At 40.9% G+C, this 21,915-nt stretch overlaps 1 protein-coding gene and 1 long non-coding RNA gene across 5 annotated transcripts in view; one reads left to right on the forward strand and one right to left on the reverse strand.

The window, feature by feature from the left end:
* Positions 1 to 21,915, forward strand: part of phkb (phosphorylase kinase, beta) — a 153,738-nt gene that overhangs the window by 107,516 nt on the left and 24,307 nt on the right. The window lies entirely within an intron of this gene.
* Positions 44 to 3,712, reverse strand: LOC141352948 (uncharacterized). The gene is made up of 4 exons (XR_012359991.1): positions 3,630 to 3,712; positions 1,780 to 1,816; positions 561 to 600; positions 44 to 460 (listed from the first exon to the last, which is right to left on the reverse strand). It is a non-coding gene; the product is annotated as an uncharacterized lncRNA (long non-coding RNA).

Genomic DNA, 21,915 nt, shown 5'->3' on the forward strand with positions numbered 1-21,915 from the left:
GTCAAATTTATTTCAACAGGACTCCAATATGCACATACTTCCCCCGATGTATGTTCCCTGTTGAGCCTGCAAAGATAAAACCTGTAGAGTAGCCTAAAGAATAGAAAACAGTTTAACAACAATGCAAGAATGTATAAATGTAAATGTTAAAATGCAATTGTACAATACAATAAACAATTAGGCTTTTTAAGAACAATAAAAGTAAAAATGTAATGCCCTCTATAGGAAGTAAAACACAGAGCACAAAAAAGTCTATAAGATATAAATAAACTAATCTATATATAATCTATCTATCTATAAACTAAAAATTGCTATCTATAACTATCTATAAACTAAAAATTGCTATCTATAACTATCTATAAACTAAAAAGGCAGAACACAGAAAAAGTGCAGTAAAACACCCTTAATGTAAGTATATATATGAACTGCTCTCTGTAGAAAAAGCCAAAACACAAGGAACCTGAAAAAGAAAAAAGACGTAATTAGCCACAGGAACTACAATCATGGTGGTGATCTCATAAAATTTTTATTATACTGCCAAAAAATCTACCAACACTGACCAAGGTAGAAAGTGCAGCAATTGTAGTCAAATCAGTAAAGCTGTAAAACAAACAATGATAACCTCATGAAAACTAGAAAACTCAAGACAACTATGCCCAACATGCATGTCAAACATCAATTAAATATTTCATTTCTATGTAAAAAAGGGTAATTTTTTTTAATGTACCTTGAGAATGTCTATTACTTAGAATAACCAGTCAATATACAAGGCAAGTTATGCCAAATATACATGTCTTGGACTGGATGAACGGGCATTGATCCAGTAGTACAAGTGGTTTGAAGATTGTTTAATGAATGTAATATTTATTTTTATATTTTATTTATTTTTACAATGGTCAGGGTTTAAAGCAATACCAAATAGTTTTTTTTAATTTAAAATAACGTTTCCAAAAAGTTTCAGTCATTCATCCACTCGAAACAGGGTGAACGGCACTTTCACATTCGCTTTGCAGCCCTCTATTGGCCAAAACTGCACTAAAGAAGTTTACAACCATCAGGTAGCAGTCCTGTAGTTTGAGTGAAAACTACAAAAACTGGCTTTACGGCAGACCTACAATCCAATCAGAGCCAGCTATGCTGCAGTATTTACGACAGTGGTAATTGACAATTACGCTTCTAACCTGTAGGGGGAGCAAAGAGCAAAAACTCTTTAGTGTTGCTTTAACGCAATAGGCTTTATGCCCAGCTGCACTACTTCCTGAACTTCAGCCAGGTCCTTGTTTCCTGTCTGCCATTATTGGACAAACTGAATAATCCAGGTGTGTCTGATTATTGCTGTTGTGACTACTGAGGTCAGGCACACCTGGATCAATCAGTTTGTTTGTGACTACTGAGGTCAGGCACACCTGGATTAATCAGTTTTATACTGGCCGCTCGGCCAGTGGTTCAGGTTTTCACTTGCCTTGCCAAAATTTTCACTGGCCCCACCAAAAACATCTCTTTGCTCTACCAGCTAATGTAACACAGAACACGCAAAAGTGTCCACAACAACCATTAACGTAGAAAAAAACACATGAGATTGCTGAGAAACATTCGTGATGCTTAAATTGTGTCTTGATTGAAACATTGCATAAGAATAAATACAGAAAACTGGGCACAGGCAGAAAACATATTTTAGTGACTGAGGGCAAAGCACTTGCCCAATCAGGTAAGTAACAATGGGCCCTGAAGGTGTTTAAAACAAGTAAAGTCTGAAGCTGGCACAAATTAACTTATTACCTCCGAATGCAAGAATGTCAGCTGATGAATCAGTATTCTAAAACGGAGAAAATATTGTCACACATAAAACTCAAATACAGTCATACACAGTAGGAATATATATATACACACACACACACATATATATACAGTATAATACAGTTTACAGTGCTATCTGTATGGTACGCTATGGATATATTATGTATTGCAATACCATACATATGCAACATATAGGTGACACAAATCAGCTGCTACTGAAAGGAAAACGGACTAACTGCTTAGAAGACAGAAAACAACGATCTATTCTAGAATTATGCTGATCTATAGAACAAGCTCAATTTATTTTCATAATGCATTACAATTGATTCAGAATACCTGCATCACGCACACGTGCAATGGTTCAAATTACTCAAGGTTCGGTGTCACGGTTTGAGGGTCATGGTTTCAGTATGGTTCAATGTGTATGTTTACAGGGATAAAAAGGCTACTGTCCAATTGAGAAAAAATAGTTATTTATTGGGTTACAAACAGCTAACAGTTTGGTCACAACAGGCTTCTTTACAACAATAAAAACCTAAGCAGTTTTTAACCAAATCTGCAATTGGATGCTATCCCATGACGGCACAATAAGTGACTTGTCATATTAGAACCAAAACATCCATGGACCCCATTTACTTGCATAGTATTCTTTTATCCTACTATGGAAGTGAATGGGCTCCACAAATATTTTGTTACATTTCTCAAAATATCTTCTTTTGTGTTCATCAGAACAAAGAAATTTATGCGGGTTTGTAACAACATGAGGGTGAGTAAATGATAACAGAATTTTAATTTTTGGGTGAACTATCCCTTTAAATGAAGATGGCGGTGCCTCAGAGGCTTTTCTCCGTCGCTTGCCAAGCTGAACGGTCCGCAACACAGAACACAGACGCACGCACGCACACGCACACTCGCCCACACACACACACACACACACACACACACACACACACACACACACACACGTGAGGAGGAACTGTTAAGTTAGCAACCGATTTGCATATTACGAGTTGAATGGACATGTACACTGCCTCCCAAACCACCTACTTCCATACTATATAGTAGGCAAAGAGTACGAGAAGTAGTGCTTTTCGTCTACTATATAGTATGTTAGTATGGGGTTTGGGACGCAGCGGTAGTCTCGTATAAACACACGCAGAACATATTCAGAACCATACATTAGCGGTTTTATGCGTTGTTGTTTTTTTCAACAGACTATATAAGAGATGCATGGTCGAATAAAACTTGGTGCATGTGCGTGTCGAACCCCAGGAGAAGAATAACCGAGAACCATTACACCCCTAACGTTGAGCATTTTGCTTAGCAGAAAGAAATCTATTTAAAACGGATTTTTTCGCCAATGACCAATCTGACAGTGCATTCTCAAAGTGTGTGATTGGTTCTACTTGTACATCTTCATCTGCGAATTCGCTTAACTTTAATTCTTTTTTTAACTCGCACAAAATGTAGTATAACCACATCATCGTGAAGCCCTTAAATAGGCGCCAAAATGAATATATCTCCGACGTACATCATAATCATACGACATATAACATAATTTAAACACTTAACATGGCTAAAACCATTGACATAATATCACTCAAACACAGATTTTAGCAAACTTTTGTGGCTAGCAGTAGGTAACGTTAATGCACATGATCACACAAGATCATTACAGAGCAGGCTTTAAATTCATCAAACGAAGCTACACGCTAAATGATAATACGAATGATATCGCCTTAATTGATGAAAAAAACTAATATAAAGGGCTACATTTGACATAATTAAAGCTTATTAAAGAGCATATTTATTTAACAGCCGTCATTACTCACCTCAGGGGGAGAATGAATCCCTTGGCAACCGGGCAGCAACATCGCTCAGCCATTTCAGCCAATCAGCAGCTAGCACTTTCGCTATAATGAGCCCATGTTCACTGTGATTTTTTTTTGTGTTTCTTATTTTTTATAATAATTATTGCACATTCATGTAATCACTTGCACTATATTACAATGGCATTTAATTAAAATATATATATAAAAATAAATGTGTGGGTAATTTATTTCTCTAGGTTTAGGGAATGTCCCTCTCTAACCTTTTACAAACGTTGAGGAACTTTTTTAAGGTACTGATCTGTAAGAATGATGCTTTATTAGTGCTGTTCAATGATTTTAGTAAGTTTTTTGACATTTGAATATAAAGTGTTTCAATACTACAATATATGGTGTAAAAACGTGCTGACGAGTACTGCCCTCTTCAGGTTGAACGGTGGCTACTGCAGTTGAATTTTCCTATTGGATGTTGGGTCCAAATGACTATTGGTGATATGACTGAATGCAAATAATCAGACTAAAAATCATATGTTGAACAGTGTTAATTGTTCAGAGAACATGAACTGGAGCTTTTTGTATAAAAAACCCTCAGCATCACATATTGTATTTAAATAACATTGTATTTTAAGAAAAATATAAATAATGACTTCAAAGCAATTAAAGACCCATACAATAATTAACCAAGTTTTTTACAGTTTAAACAAAAAAATTGGTTACTGTAGTAAAACCATGGTTACCACAAAATAACCATGGTTTTGCTAATAGTAATCAATACAATAAAAAAACATGGTTACTACACTTTTACCACAAAACAAGATGGTTAATTTCCTTAAATTTTTACTTCCATTTTTATAGTACATCTTAAATAACTTACAGGGAACGATCTCAGAAGGTCCTCAGTTATTAAGCTACAGGAAATGTTCCCAGAACACTCTTATTTGATTCCCAAAAAATTAACAAAATAGAAACCATATGAGAACAATAAGGAGACGTTCTATGTTTGATGGGTAGTAGCCAGGGACTACAAGAACGGTGTAACAAATTTAGAAATGTTCTAAACGTGGTTCTTATTGTTGTGTTTGACTTCATGCAGTATGGTGCAGAAAGACTGTAAGTTAAATGGTCCAATCCCCATGTCCTTTGATGTTCTGATGCAGATATAAGGCTTTCTTTATTTGGTTACTAGGGTACTGTATTTGGTTGCTAGGGAAAAAATTGCATTCACTAGTGATTACGCTACGAGTAAAAAAGTCCAACCCCTGTTTCTATGATGTTCTGATGCAGAGATATAAGGCTTTGTTTATTCTGATGCTAGGGTACTGTATTTGGTTGCTAGGGAGAGAATTGGCATCCACTAGGGATTACAATCCGAATCACGTGTCAAACGGTCCAACCCCCGTGTCTCTACGATGTTTTGATGCGGAAATATAAAGCTTTGTTTATTCCGTTGCTAGGGTACTGTAATTGCTTGCTGGGGGGAAAATGGGTATCCACTAGTGATTACACTCCGATTCATGAGTCAAACGGTCCAACCCCGTGTCTCTATGATGTTCTGATGCATAGAAATAAGCATTTGTTTACTCTGTTGCTAGGGTACTGTATTTGGTTGCTAGGGAAAAAATTGGCATCCACTAGTGATTACATTCCGAGTCACGAGTAAAATAGTCCAACCCCCGCGTCTCTGTGATGTTCTGATGCGGAGATATAAGCCATTGTTTACTCTGTTGCTAGGGTACTGTATTTGGTTGCTAGGGAAAAAATTGGCATCCACTAGTGATTACATGCCGAGTCACGAGTAAAATAGTCCAACCCCGGCGTCTCTATGATGTTCTGATGCGGAGTTATAAGCCTTTGTTTACTCTGTTGCTAGGGTACCGTATTTGGTTGCTAGGGGAAAAATGGCATCCACTAGTGATTACCCGCCGAGTCACGAGTCAAACGGTCCAACCCCCGTGTCTCTAAGATGTTCTGATGGGGAGATATAAGGCTTTGTTTACTCTGTTGCTAGGGTACTGTATTTGGTTGCTAGGGAAAAAATTGGCATCCCATAGTGATTACACTCCGAGTCATGTGTCAAACGGTCCAACCCCCGGGTCTCCATGATGTTCTGATGCGGAGATATAAGGCTTTGTTTACTCTGTTGCTAGGGCACTGTATTTGGTTGCTAGGGCAAAAAATGGCATCCACTGGTGATTACACTCCAAGTCACAAGTCAAACGGTCCAACCCCCGTGTCTCTATGATGTTCTGATGCATAGAAATAAGCATTTGTTTACTCTTTTGCTAGGGTACTGTATTTGGTTGCTAGGAAAAAAAATTGGCATCCACTAGTGATTACATTCCAAGTCACGAGTAAAATAGTCCAACCCCCGCGTCTCTGTGATGTTCTGATGCGGAGATATAAGCCATTGTTTACTCTGTTGCTAGGGTACTGTATTTGGTTGCTAGGGAAAAAATTGGCATCCACTAGTGATTACATGCCGAGTCACGAGTAAAATAGTCCAACCCCGGCGTCTCTATGATGTTCTGATGCGGAGATATTAGCCTTTGTTTACTCTGTTGCTAGGGTACCATATTTGGTTGCTAGGGGAAAAATGGCATCCACTAGTGATTACCCGCCGAGTCACGAGTCAAACGGTCCAACCCCCGTGTCTCTAAGATGTTCTGATGGGGAGATATAAGGCTTTGTTTACTCTGTTGCTAGGGTACTGTATTTGGTTGCTAGGGAAAAAATTGGCATCCCATAGTGATTACACTCCGAGTCACGTGTCAAACGGTCCAACCCCCGGGTCTCCATGATGTTCTGATGCGGAGATATAAGGCTTTGTTTACTCTGTTGCTAGGGCACTGTATTTGGTTGCTAGGGCAAAAAATGGCATCCACTGGTGATTACACTCCAAGTCACAAGTCAAACGGTCCAACCCCCGTGTCTCTATGATGTTCTGATGCATAGAAATAAGCATTTGTTTACTCTTTTGCTAGGGTACTGTATTTGGTTGCTAGGAAAAAAAATTGGCATCCACTAGTGATTACATTCCAAGTCACGAGTAAAATAGTCCAACCCCCGCGTCTCTGTGATGTTCTGATGCGGAGATATAAGCCATTGTTTACTCTGTTGCTAGGGTACTGTATTTGGTTGCTAGGGAAAAAATTGGCATCCACTAGTGATTACATGCCGAGTCACGAGTAAAATAGTCCAACCCCGGCGTCTCTATGATGTTCTGATGCGGAGATATTAGCCTTTGTTTACTCTGTTGCTAGGGTACCATATTTGGTTGCTAGGGGAAAAATGGCATCCACTAGTGATTACCCTCCGAGTCAAGAGTCAAACGGTCCAACCCCCGTGTCTCTACGATGTTCTGATGCGGAGATATAAGGCTTTGTTTACTCTGTTGCTAGGGTACTGTATTTGGTTGCTAGTGAAAAAATTGGCATCCACCAGTGATTACCCTCCGAGTCACGAGTCAAACGGTCCAACCCCTGTGTCTCTAAGATGTTCTGATGGGGAGATATAAGGCTTTGTTTACTCTGTTGCTAGGGTACTGTATTTGGTTGCTAGGGAAAAAATTGGCATCCCAGAGTGATTACCCTCCAAGTCACGAGTCAAACGGTCCAACCCCCGTGTCTCTACGATGTTCTGATGCGGAGATATAAGCCTTTGTTTACTCTGTTGCTAGGGTACTGTATTTGGTTGCTAGGGGAAAAAATGGCATCCACTAGTGATTACCCTCCGAGTCACGAGTCAAACGGTCCAACCCCCGTGTCTCTACGATGTTCTGATGCAGAGATATAAGTATTTGTTTACTCTGTTGCTAGGGTACTGTATTTGGTTGCTAGGGAAAAAATTGGCATCCACCAGTGATTACCCTCCAAGTCACGAGTCAAACGGTCCAACCCCCGTGTCTCTACGATGTTCTCATGCGGAGATATAAGCCTTTGTTTACTCTGTTGCTAGGGTACTGTATTTGGTTGCTAGGGAAAAAACGGCATCCACTAGTGATTACCCTCGGAGTCACGAGTCAAACGGTCCAACCCCCGTGTCTCTACGATGTTCTGATGCGGAGATATAAGGCTTTGTTTATTCAGTTGCTAGGGTGCTCAAATTTGGTTGCTAGGGGCGTGGCTTGGGAGTGGCCAATGATGTGCCCAATTGTTACACGCCTAGTCACAAGTAAAACGGTCCAACCCCTGTGTCTCTACGATGTTCTGATGCCGAGATATAACTCTTTGAATTTTATGTTGCTAGGGTGCTCAAAAGTGGTTGCTAGGGGCGTGGCTTAGTAAGTCTTTAAGGATCCAGAGAGGCTGATTGGATGCCTGAGTAAAATGAGCCCACCCCCATGTCTCTATGACATTGTGGTGCAAAGATATCCATCTGGGCATTTTATAATGGCAGTCTATGGGATAGGTTGCTAGGGTGCCCAAAATTGTTGCTAGGGTGAACTTACACCCCATTGTGGGGTATGTCCTGACAGAGTCTAGCACCCTCTTCAAATGTTGTGACCCACATGCTTCTACGAAATCCTCGCTCAGGCCTATGACCCATCAAAGTTTTTCGCAATGTTAAGTCTATGGGATTTTCGCCCATTGACTTTGAATGGGAAATTTCGGGTGCCTCTTACACCCCAGGGGTACAGCTTACACCCCAATGTGATGTTTGTTCTTAAAGAGCCTAACACCCTCTTCAAATGTTGTAACCAACATGTATCTGCAAAATCCTCGAGCAGAGCTATGACCCTTCAAAGTTCGGCGCAATGTTAAGTCAATGGGATTTTTCGGGTGGTTTTTCGCCCCCCTTTCGAAAACCCTGCACCCGATTACTTATAAAAGATATAGCCCACTTCTCCTCAACAATCCGGTCAAGTTGATCGCTCTTTTATGGCTCTACGACAAACCGTGCGGGACGAGTTACGCGCCGAAATTTTGTGCAGACATAAGAATAAAGATATAACTAGATAGAAAAGTTTGTTGACAAACTTTATGTTGGCTTGACAAAGCGTAGCCTGTACGTTTAAAAAGGTTTGACAGATGTATAGTTTAGTAGGCTATCTGGCTGTTAGTATGTTTAAGTATGAAGCTAGCCTGATTTAGCATGAAGCTAGCATGATTAGCCTGAAGCTAGCATGAAGCTAACATGGTTAACATGAAGCTAGCATCAAGTTAGCATGATTAACATGAAGATAGCATGATGCTAACATGAAATAGCATGAAGCTAACATGATGCTAACATGAATAAGCATGAAGCTAACATGATGCTAACATGAATTAGCATGAAGCTAGCATGATGCTAAAATAAATTAGCATGAAGCTAGCATGATGTTAACATGAATGAACATGAAGCTAGCATGATGCTAACATGAATTAACATGAAGCTAACATGAATTAGCATGAAGCTAGCATGATGCTAACATGAATTAGCATGAAGCTAGCATGATGCTAACATGAATTAGCATGAAGCTAGCATGATGCTAATATGAATTAGCATGAAGCTAGCATGATGCTAACATGAATTAGCATGAAGCTAGCATGATGCTAACATGAATTAGCATGAAGCTAGCATGATGCTAACATGAATTAGCATGAAGCTAGCATGATGCTAACATGAATTAGCATGAAGCTAACATGATGCTAACATGAATTAACATGAAGCTAGCATGATGCTAATATGAATTAGCATGAAGCTAGCATGATGCTAACATGAATTAGCATGAAGCTAACATGATGCTAACATGAATTAGCATGAAGCTAACATGATGCTAACATGAATTAGCATGAAGCTAGCATGATGCTAATATGAATTAGCATAAAGGTAGCATGATGCTAACATGAATTAGCATGATGCTAACATGAATTAGCATGAAGCTAGCATGATGCTAACATGAATTAACATGAAGCTAACGTGATGCCAACATGAAGCTAACATGATGTTAACATGAATTAGCATGAAGCTAGCATGATGCTAACATGAATTAGCATGATGCTAACGTGAATTAGCATGAAGCTAGCATGATGCTAACATGAATAAGAATGAAGTTAGCATGTTGCTAACATTAATTGGCATGAAGCTAACATGATGCTAACATGAATTAGCATTAAGCTAGCATGATGCTAACATAAATTAGCATGAAGCTAGCATGATGCTAACATGAATTAGCATGAAGTTAGCATGATGCTAACATAAATTAGCATTAAGCTAGCATGATGCTAACATAAATTAGCATGAAGCTAGCATGATGCTAACATGAATTAGCATGAAGTTAGCATGATGCTAACATGAATTTGCATGAAGCTAACATGATGCTAACATGAATAAGCATGAAGTTAGCAAGATTTATTATGAAATTAGCATGAAGCTAGCATGAAACTAGCATGAAGCTAGTATGACTTAGCATGAAACTAGCATAAGGCTAACATGACCAAAAGACCCAACCCCCATGTCTCTATGATGTTCGGATCCAGAGATATAAGGCTTTGTTTATTATGTTGCTAGGGTGCTCATATTTGGTTGCTAGGGGCGTGGCTTAATACCTCAATAAGAATCCTTAGAGACTGATTGGATGCCTGAGTAAAATGAGCCCACCCCCATGTCTCTGTGACACTGTGCTGCAAAGATATCCATCTGGGCATTTTATAATGGCAGTCTATGGGAGATGTTGCTAGGGTACCCAAAAATGGTTGCTAGGGGCGTGGCTTAACAGCTATGAGACGATCCAGAGAGACTGATTGGATGCCTGAGTAAAATGAGCCCACCCCCATGTCTCTACGACACTCTAAAGTGAAGATATTCCATCTGGGACGCTTTTATTCCCTTATATGGGCACGTTCCTTGCCCCATTATAAGTCAATGGGGAAATTTGGGTGCCTCTTACACCCCAGGGGTGAGACTTACACCCCAATGTGATGTATGTTCTTACAGAGCCTGCCAGCCTCTTCAAATGTGGTAACCCACAAGTTTCTACAAATTTCTCGCTTGTAGCTATGACCCGTCAAAGTTTGTCGCAATGTTAAGTCAATGGAAAATTTGGGGTGTTTGAGCGCCCCGTTTAGGAATTCGGTAGGTCCCATCAGTTAGAAAAGATATAGCATAAATCTACGTACCAGTCTTAAAAGTTTTGTAAAGTTTTGTGGGTGTAGCTTGAAAGCTCTAGGAGGAGTTACTGTTAGAAAAAGTGTGGACCAGAAGAATAATAATAATAATAATAATAATAAGCTTAGATCGAAGAACAGTATGTTGGCTTTGTCAAGCCAACATAATAATATCCCTGAGGAATAGTAATAGTGATGCTTTGCATAAATGCAAGCACCACTAATAATAATAATAAGTTTAAGTGCAACAACAGTATGTTGGCTTTTTCAAGCCAACATAATAAGTTTAAGTGCAACAACAGTATGTTGGCTTTCTCAAGCCAACATAATAATAATAATAATAAGTTTAAGTGCAACAACAGTATGTTGGCTTTCTCAAGCCAACATAACTAGATAGAAAAGTTTGTTGACAAACTTTATGTTGGCTTGACAAAGCCTGGCCTGAACGTTAAAAACGGTTTGACAGAAGTTTAGTTTAGTAGGCTATCTGGCTGTTAGTATGTTTAAGTATGAAGCTAGCCTGATTTAACATAAAGTTAGCATGATTAGCCTGAAGCTAGCATGAAGCTAACAAGATTAGCATGAAGCTAACAAGATTAGCATGAAGCTAACAAGATTAGCATGAAGCTAACAAGATTAGCATGAAGCTAGCATCAAGTTAACATGATTAGCATGAAGCTAGCATGATGCTAACATGAAATAGCATGAAGCTATCATGATGCTAACATGAATTAGCATGAAGCTAGCATGAAGCTAACATGATTAGCATGAAGTTAGCATGAAGCTAGCATGATGCTAACATGAATTAGCATGAAGCTAGCATGATGCTAACATGAATTAGCATGAAGCTAGCATGATGCTAACATGAATTAGCATGAAGCTAGCATGATGCTAACATGAATTAACATGAAGCTAGCATGATGATAACATGAATAAGCATGAAGCTAGCATGATGCTAACATGAATAAGCATGAAGCTAGCATGATGCTAACATGAATTAGCATGAAGCTAGCATGATGCTAACATGAATTAGCATGAAGCTAGCATGATGCTAACATGAATTAACATGAAGCTAGCATGATGCTAACATGAATAAGCATGAAGCTAGCATGATGCTAACATGAATAAGCATGAAGCTAGCATGATGCTAACATGAATAAGCATGAAGCTAGCATCATGCTAGCTTCATGCTAGCTTCATGCTAATTCATGTTAGCATGATGCTAGCATGATGCTAACATGAATTAGCATGAAGCTAGCATGATGCTAACATGAATTAGCATGAAGCTAGCATGATGTTAACATGAATTAGCATGAAGCTAGCATGAAGCTAACATGAATTAGCATGAAGCTAGCATGATGCTAACATGAATTAGCATGAAGCTAGCATGATGCTAACATGAATTAACATGAAGCTAACATGAATTAACATGAAGCTAGCATGATGCTAACATGAATTAGCATGAAGCTAGCATGATGCTAACATGAATTAGCATGAAGCTAGCATGATGCTAACATGAATTAGCATTAAGCTAGCATGATGTTAACATGAATTAGCATGAAGCTAGCATGATGCTAACATTAATTAGCATGAACCTAGCATGATGCTAACATTGAATTAGCATGAAGCTAGCATGATGCTAACATGAATTAGCATGAAGCTAGCATGATGCTAACATGAATAAGCATGAAGTTAGCAAGATTTATTATGAAATTAGCATAAAGCTAGCATGAAACTAGCATGAAGCTAGTAAGACTTAGCATGAAGCTAGCATAAGGCTAACATGACCAAAAGACCCAACCCCCATGTCTCTATGATGTTCGGATCCAGAGATATAAGGCTTTGTTTATTATGTTGCTAGGGTGCTCATATTTGGTTGCTAGGGGCGTGGCATAATACCTCAATAAGAATCCTTAGAGACTGATTGGATGCCTGAGTAAAATGAGCCCACCCCCATGTCTCTGTGACACTGTGCTCCAAAGATATCCATTTGGGCATTTTATAATGGCAGTCTATGGGAGATGTTGCTAGGGTACTCAAAAATGGTTGCTAGGGGCGTGGCTTAATAGCTATGGGACGATCCAGAGAGACTGATTGGATGCCTGAGTAAAATGAGCCCACTCCCATGTCTCTATGACACTGTAAAGCGAAGATATTCCATCTGAACGTTTTTATTCCCTTATATGGGCGTGTTTCCTGCCCCGTTATAAGTCAATGGGGAATTTTGGGGGCCTCTTACACCCCAGGGGTGAAACTTACACCCCAATGTGAGGTATGTTCTCACAGTGCCTGCCAGCCTCTTCAAATGTGGTAACCCACAAGTTTCTACAAATTTCTCGCTCGCAGCTATGACCTGTCAAAGTTTGTCGCAATGTTAAGTAAATGGGACTTTTCGGAAGTTTTATGTCCAGTTTTAGGAATTCTGTAAGTCGGATCCCGTCAAAAAGATATAGCACACTTCTTTAGACCAGTAAGAATGTCCGTGGAAAATTTTGTTGATGTAGCTTGAAAGCTGTCGGACGAGTTAGCCGCAGAAATTTTAGTCTCAGAAGAAGAAGAATAACTAGATAGGTACATTTCCTGAAGAAAATGTGAGTGGTGCTTGCCGTGGCAAAATTCTGGGGAACATATATGATTATACTCCAAGCCAAAAGTAAAATGATCCAACTCCCGTGTCTCTACGAATATTCTGATGCGAAGATATAAGGTTTTGTTTACTTGGTTGCTAGGGTACTGTATTTGGTTGCTAGGGAACAAATTGGCATCCAATAATGATTACACGCTGAGTCACGAATCAAACGGTCCAACCCCCGTGTCTCTACGATGTTCTGATGCGGAGATATAAGGCTTTGTTTACTCTGTTGCTAGGATACTGTATTTGGTTGCTAAGGAAAATTTTGGCACCCCATAATGATCACACTCTAAGTCACGTGTCAAACGGTCCAACCCCTGTGTCTCTACGATGTTCTGATGCGGAGATATAAGGCTTTGTTTACTCTGTTGCTAGGGTACTGTATTTGGTTGCTAGGGGAAAAAATGGCATCCACTAGTGATTACCCTCCGAGTCACGAGTCAAGCGGTCCAAACCCCGTGTCTCTACGATGTTCTGATGCAAAGATATAAGGCTTTGTTTACTCTGTTGCTAGGGTACTGTATTTGGTTGCTAGGGAAAAAATTGGCATCCACTAGTGATTACCCTCCGAGTCACGAGTCAAACGGTCCAAACCCCGTGTCTCTACGATGTTCTGATGCAAAGATATAAGGCTTTGTTTACTCTGTTGCTAGGGTACTGTATTTGGTTGCTAGGGAAAAAATTGGCATCCACTAGTGATTACCCTCCAAGTCATGAGTCAAGCGGTCCAAACCCTGTGTCTCTACGATGTTCTGATGCGTAGATATAAGGCTTTGTTTACTCTGTTGCTAGGGTACTGTATTTGGTTGCTAGGGAAAAAAATGTCATCCACTAGTGATTACACTCTGAGTCACGAGTCAAACGGTCCAACCCCCGTGTCTCTACGATGTTCTGATGCGGAGATATAAGGCTTTGTTTACTCTGTTGCTAGGGTACTGTATTTGGTTGCTAGGGGAAAAAATGGCCACCACTAGTGATTACCCTCCGAGTCACGAGTCAAGCGGTCCAAACCCCGTGTCTCTACGATGTTCTGATCCAAAGATATAAGGCTTTGTTTACTCTGTTGCTAGGGTACTGTATTTGGTTGCTAGGGAAAAAATTGGCATCCACTTGTGATTACCCTCCAAGTCATGAGTCAAGCGGTCCAAACCCTGTGTCTCTACGATGTTCTGATGCGGAGATATAAGGCTTTGTTTACTCTGTTGCTAGGGTACTGTATTTGGTTGCTAGGGAAAAAAATGTCATCCACTAGTGATTACCCTCCGAGTCACGAGTCAAACGGTCCAACCCCTGTGTCTCTACGATGTTCTGATGCGGAGATATAAGGCTTTGTTTACTCTGTTGCTAGGGTACTGTATTTGGTTGCTAGGGGAAAAAATGGCCACCACTAGTGATTACCCTCCGAGTCACGAGTCAAACGATCCAACCCCCGTGTCTCTACGATGTTCTGATGCGGAGATATAAGGCTTTGTTTACTCTGTTGCTAGGGTACTGTATTTGGTTGCTAGGGGAAAAATTGGCCACCACTACTGATTACCCTCCGAGTCACGAGTCAAACGGTCCAACCCCCATGTCTCTACGATGTTCTGATGCAAAGATATAAGGCTTTGTTTACTCTGTCGCTAGGGTGCTCAAATTTGGTTGCTAGGGGCGTGGCTTGGGAGTGGCCAATGATGTGCCCAATTGTTACACCCCTAGTCACAAGTAAAACGGTCCAACCCCCGTGTCTCTACGATGTTCTGATGCCGAGATATAACTGTTTGAATTTTATGTTGCTAGGGTGCTCAAAAGTGGTTGCTAGGGGCGTGGCTTAGTAAGTCTTTAAGGATCATGAGAGACTGATTGGATGCCTGAGTAAAATGAGCCCACCCCCATGTCTCTATGACACTGTGGTGCAAAGATATCCATCTAGGCATTTTATAATGGCAGTCTATGGGATAGGTTGCTAGGGTGCCCAAAATGGTTGCTAGGGTGAACTTACACCCCATTGTGGGGTACGTCCTGAAAGAGTCTAGCACCCTCTTCAAATGTTGTGACCCACATGTTTCTACGAAATCCTCGCTCGGACCTATGACCCGTCAAAGTTTTTCGCAATGTTAAGTCTATGGGATTTTCGCCCATTGACTTTGAATGGGAAATTTCGGGTGCCTCTTACACCCCAGGGGTACAGCTTACACCCCATTGTGATGTATGTTCTCAAAGAGCCTACCACCCTCTTCAAATGTTGTAACTCTCATGTATCTGCAAAATCCTCGAGCAGAGTTATGACCTTTCAAAATTCGGCGCAATGTTAAGTCAATGGGATTTTTCGGGTGGTTTTTCGCCCCCCTTTCGAAAACCCTGCACCCGATTGCTTATAAAAGATATAGCCCACTTCTCCTCAATAATCCGGTCAAGTTGATCCCTCTTTTGTGGCTCTACGACAAACCGTGCGGGACGAGTTACGCGCCGAAATTTTGTGCAGACATAAGAATAAAGATATAACTAGATGAGGTTAAAGTTTGTGAACAAACTTTATGTTGGCTTGAGAAAGCCTAGTCTGAGAGTAATAGATGGAGCTGCAGTTGGGGCAGTTAAGTTAGTTGGGGCAGATGGGTTAGTTGGGGCAGAATTGGACAGTTGGGGCAGAATGGGGCATTTGTGGCAGATGGGGGATTTAGGGTAGTTGGGGCATTTGGGGTAGAATTGGATAATTGGGGCAGACGGGGCACTTGGGGCAGATGGGGCATTTAGAGCAGTTGGGGCATTTAGAGCAGTTGGGGCAGAATGGGGCAGATGAGGCAGTTGGGGCATTTGAGGCATTTAGGGCAATTTGGGCAGAATGGGGCATTTAGGGCAGATGGGGCATTTAGGGCAGATGGGGCATTTAGGGCAGATGGGGCATTTAGGGCAGAATGGGGCAGATGAGGCAGTTGGGGCATTTGAGGCATTTAGGGCAGTTTGGGCAGAATAGGGCAGATGGGGCATTTAGGGCAGATGGGGCATTTAGGGCAGTTGGGGCATTTAGGGCAGTTGGGGCATTTGGGGCAGAATGGGGCAGATGAGGCAGTTGGGGCATTTAGGGCAGTTGGGGCATTTAGGGCATTTAGGGCAGTTGGGGCATTTAGGGCAGAATGGGGCAGATGGGGCATTTAGGGCAGATGGGGCATTTAGGGCAGTTGGGGCAGAATGGGGCAGTTGGGCAGAATTGGGTAGTTGGGGCAGATGGGGCATTTGGGGCAGATGGGGCATTTAGGGCAGTTGGGGCAGAATTGGGTGTTTGGGGCAGATGGGGCATTTAGGGTAGTTGGGGTATTTGGGGCAGAATTGGGTAGTTGGGGCAGACGGGGCATTTGGGGCATTTAGGGCAGATGAGGCATTTGGAGCAGAATTGGCCAGTTGGGGCAAATGGGGCAAATGGGGCGGTTAGGTTATTTGAGGCATTTGGGGCAGAATGGGGCAGATGGGGCATTTAGGGCAGTTGGGACATTTATGTGTGTGTTTGTGTGAGTATGATTGGGTGTGTAATATTGTGTTTGTGTGTGTAATTTTGTGGTTGTGTGTCTGTGTGTGTGTGTGGTTGTGTGTGGTTGTGTGGTTGTGTGTGTGTGTGTGTGTGTGTGTGTGTGTGTGTGTGTGTGTGTGTGTGTGTGTGTGTGTGTGTGAGTCTGTGTTTTTGTGGACGTATGTTATATATAATTTTGTGTTTGTGTGTGTAATTGTGTGTCTGTGTGTAGTTGTGTGTGGTTTTGTGTCTGTGTCTGTGTCTGTGTGTGATTGTGATTGTGTGTGTGTGTGTGTGTGTGTGTGTGTGTGTGTGTGTGTGTGTGTGCATGTCTGTGTTTTTGTGACAGTATGTTATATATAATTTTGTGTTTGTGTGTGTAATTGTGTGTCTGTGTGTAGTTGTGTGTCTGTGTGTGGTTGTGTGTCTGTGTGTGATTGTGTGTGTGTGTGTGTGTGTGTGTGTGTGTGTGTGTGTGTGTGTGTGTGTGTGTGTGTGTATGTATGTATGTGTGCATGTCTGTTTTTGTGACAGTATGTTATATATATAATTTTGTGTTTGTGTGTGTAATTGTGTGTCTGTGTGTAGTTGTGTGTCTGTGTGTAGTTGTGTGTGATTGTGTGTCTGTGTGGTTGTGTGTGTGTGTGTGTGTGTGTGTGTGTGTGTGTAGTTTTGTTTGTCTGTGCTATTGAGTGAGTTTTGTGAGACAGAGATAGACTGAGAGAGGTTGAGAGATGATGTAATGTATTTGTATGAGTGAGAGTTGACAGTTAGAATTTGAAAATAAACACTCAGCCTAAACATTCTATGAATGTAAGTCTATGGGACTTTTTTGGGATGTTTGATCGGACGGTTTAGGAGAACCGTAAGTCCGATCCCTTAGAAAAGATATAGCACACCTCCTCAGATCAGACTGAAGGTCTGTGCAAAGTTTGGTGGCTGTAGCTTAAAAGCTCTAGGAGGAGTTAGAGTTAGAAATTTTGGTCTCAGAAGAAAAAGAATAATAATAATAATAATAAGTTTAAGTGCAACAACAGTATGTTGGCTTTCTCAAGCCAACATAATAATATCCCTGAGGAATAGTAATAGTGATGCTTTGCATAAATGCAAGCACCACTAATAATAATAAGTTTAAATACAATATCAGTATGTTGGCTTTGTCAAGCCAACATAATAACTAGATAGAAAAGTTTGTTGACAAACTTTATGTTGGCTTGACAAAGCGTAGCCTGTACGTTTAAAACGGTTTGACAGAAGTTTAGTTTAGTAGGCTATCTGGCTGTTAGTATGTTTAAGTAAAAAGCTAGCCTGATTTATCATGAAGCTAGCATGATTAGCCTGAAGCAAGCATGAAGCTCACATGATTAGCATGAAGCTAGCATGATGCTAACATGAAATAGCATGAAGCTAGCATGATGCTAACATGAAATAGCATGAAGCTAGCATGATGCTAACATGAATTAGCATGAAGCTAGCATGATGCTAACATGAATTAGCATGAAGCTAGCATGATGCTAACATGAATTAGCATGAAGTTAGCATGATGCTAACATGAATTAGCATGAAGCTAGCATGATGCTAACATGAATTAGCATGAAGCTAGCATGATGCTAACATGAATTAGCATGAAGCTAGCATGATGCTAACATGAATTAGCATGAAGCTAGGATGATGCTAACATGAATTAGCATGAAGTTAGCATGATGCTAACATGAATTAGCATGAAGCTAGGATGATGCTAACATTAATTAGCATAAAGCTAGCATGATGCTAACATGAATTAGCATGAAGTTAGCATGATGCTAACATGAATTAGCATGAAGTTAGCATGAAGCTAGCATGATGTTAACATTAATTAACATGAAGCTAGCATGATGCTAATATGAATTAGCATAAAGCTAGCATGATGCTAACATGAATTAGCATGAAGTTAGCATGATGTTAACATGAATTAACATGAAGTTAGCATGAAGCTAGCATGATGCTAACATTAATTAGCATGAAGCTAGCATGATGCTAACATGAATTAGCATGAAGTTAGCATGAAGCTAGCGTGATGCTAACATGAATTAGCATGAAGCTAGCATGATGCTAACATGAATTAGCATGAAGCTAGCATGATGCTAACATGAATTAGCATGAAGCTAGCATGATGCTAACATGAATTAGCATGAAGCTAGCATGATGCTAACATGAATTAGCATGAAGTTAGAATGATGCTAACATGAATTAGCATGAAGCTAGAATGATGCTAACATGAATTAGCATGAAGCTAGCATGATGCTAACATGAATTAGCATGAAGCTAGCATGATGCTAACATGAATTAGCATGAAGCTATCATGATGCTAACATGAATTAGCATAAAGCTAGCATGATGCTAACATAAATTAGCATGAAGCTAGCATGATGCTAACATGAATTAGCATGAAGCTAGCATGATGCTAACATAAATTAGCATGAAGCTAACATGATGCTAACATGAATAAGCATGAAGTTAGCAAGATTTATTATGAAATTAGCATAAAGCTAGCATGAAACTAGCATGAAGCTAGTATGACTTAGCATGAAGCTAGCATAAGGCTAACATGACCAAAAGACCCAACCCCCATGCCTCTATGATTTTCGGATCCAGAGATATAAGGCTTTGTTTATTATGTTGCTAGGGTGCTCATATTTGGTTGCTAGGGGCGTGGCTTAATACCTCGATAAGAATCCTCAGAGACTGATTGGATGCCTGAGTAAAATGAGCCCACCCCCATGTCTCTGTGACACTGTGCTGCAAAGATATCCATCTGCGCAATTTATAATGGCAGTCTATGGAATAAGTTGCTAGGGTGCCCAAAAATGGTTGCTAGGGGCGTGGCTTAATAGCTATGGGACGATCTTGAGAGACTGATTGGATGCCTGAGTAAAATGAGCCCACCCCCATGTCTCTGCGACACTCTAAAATGAAGATATTCCATCTGGGACACTTTTATTCCCTTATATGGGCATGTTTCCTGCCCCATTAAAAGTCAATGGGGAAATTTGGGTGCCTCTTACACCCCAGGGGTACAGCTTACACCCCAATGTGATGTATGTTCTTACACAGCCTACCAGCCTCTTCAACTGTGATAACCCACAAGTTTCTACAAATTTCTCGTTCGCAGCTATGACCCGTCAAAGTTGGTCGTAATGTTAAGTCAATGGAAATTTTGGGGTGTTTGAGCGCCCCGTTTAGGAATTCGGTAGGTCCCATCAGTTAGAAAAGTCATAGCATAAATCTACGTACCAGTCTTAAAAGTTTTGTAAAGTTTTGTGGGTGTAGCTTGAAAGCTCTAGGAGGAGTTACAGTTCGAAAAAGTGTGGACCAGAAGAATAATAATAACTAGATAGGTACATTTCCTGAAGAAAATGTGAGTGGTGCTTGCCGTGGCAAAATTCTGGGGACCATATATGATTATACTCCAAGCCAAAAGTAAAACGATCCAACTCCCGTGTCGCTACGATGTTCTGATGCGGAGATATAAGGCTTTGTTTACTGTGTTGCTAGGGTACTGTATTTGGTTGCTAGGGAAAAAAATGGCATCCACTGGTGATTACCCTCTGAGTCACGAGTCAAACGGTCCAACCCCCGTGTTTCTACGATGTTCTGATGCGGAGATATAAGGCTTTGTTTACTCTGTTGCTAGGGTACTGTATTTGGTTGCTAGGGAAAAAATTGGCATCCCATAGTGATTACACTCTGAGTCACGAGTCAAATGGTCCAACCCCTGTGTCTCTACGATGTTCTGATGCGGAGATATAAGGCTTTGTTTACTCTGTTGCTAGGGTACTGTATTTGGTTGCTAGGGAAAAAATTGGCATCCCATAGTGATTACACTCTGAGTCACGAGTCAAATGGTCCAACACCCGTGTTTCTACGATGTTCTGATGCGGAGATATAAGGCTTTGTTTACTCTGTTGCTAGGGTACTGTATTTGGTTGCTAGGGAAAAAATTGGTATCCCATAATGATTACACTCTGAGTCACGAGTCAAACGGTCCAACCCCCGTGTCTCTACGATGTTCTGATGCGGAGATATAAGGCTTTGTTTACTCTGTTGCTAGGGTACTGTATTTGGTTGCTAGGGAAAAAATTGGCATCCCATAATGATTACACTCCGAGTCACGAGTCAAACGGTCCAACCCCCGTGTCTCTACGATGTTCTGATGCGGAGATATAAGGCTTTGTTTACTCTGTTGCTAGGGTACTGTATTTGGTTGCTAGGGAAAAAATTGGCATCCCATAATGATTACCCTCCGAGTCACGAGTCAAACGGTCCAACCCCCGTGTCTCTACGATGTTCTGATGCGGAGATATAAGGCTTTGTTTACTCTGTTGCTAGGGTACTGTATTTGGTTGCTAGGGAAAAAATTGTTATCCCATAATGATTACACTCCGAGTCACGAGTCAAACGGTCCAACCCCCGTGTCTCTACGATGTTCTGATGCGGAGATATAAGGCTTTGTTTACTCTGTTGCTAGGGTACTGTATTTGGTTGCTAGGGAAAAAATTGGCATCCCATAATGATTACACTCCGAGTCACGAGTCAAACGGTCCAACCCCCGTGTCTCTACGATGTTCTGATGCGGAGATATAAGGCTTTGTTTACTCTGTTGCTAGGGTACTGTATTTGGTTGCTAGGGAAAAAATTGGCATCCCATAATGATTACACTCCGAGTCACGAGTCAAACGGTCCAACCCCCGTGTCTCTACGATGTTCTGATGCGGAGATATAAGGCTTTGTTTACTCTGTTGCTAGGGTACTGTATTTGGTTGCTAGGGAAAAATTGGCAACCCATAATGATTACACTCCGAGTCACGAGTCAAACGGTCCAACCCCCGTGTCTCTACGATGTTCTGATGCGGAGATATAAGGCTTTGTTTACTCTGTTGCTAGGGTACTGTATTTGGTTGCTAGGGAAAAAATTGGCATCCCATAATGATTACCCTCCGAGTCACGAGTCAAACGGTCCAACCCCCGTGTCTCTACGATGTTCTGATGCGGAGATATAAGGCTTTGTTTACTCTGTTGCTAGGGTACTGTTTTTGGTTGCTAGGGAAA

The sequence above is a fragment of the Misgurnus anguillicaudatus genome, chromosome 21 (assembly GCF_027580225.2).
Source record: "Misgurnus anguillicaudatus chromosome 21, ASM2758022v2, whole genome shotgun sequence".
NCBI lineage: Eukaryota > Metazoa > Chordata > Actinopteri > Cypriniformes > Cobitidae > Misgurnus > Misgurnus anguillicaudatus.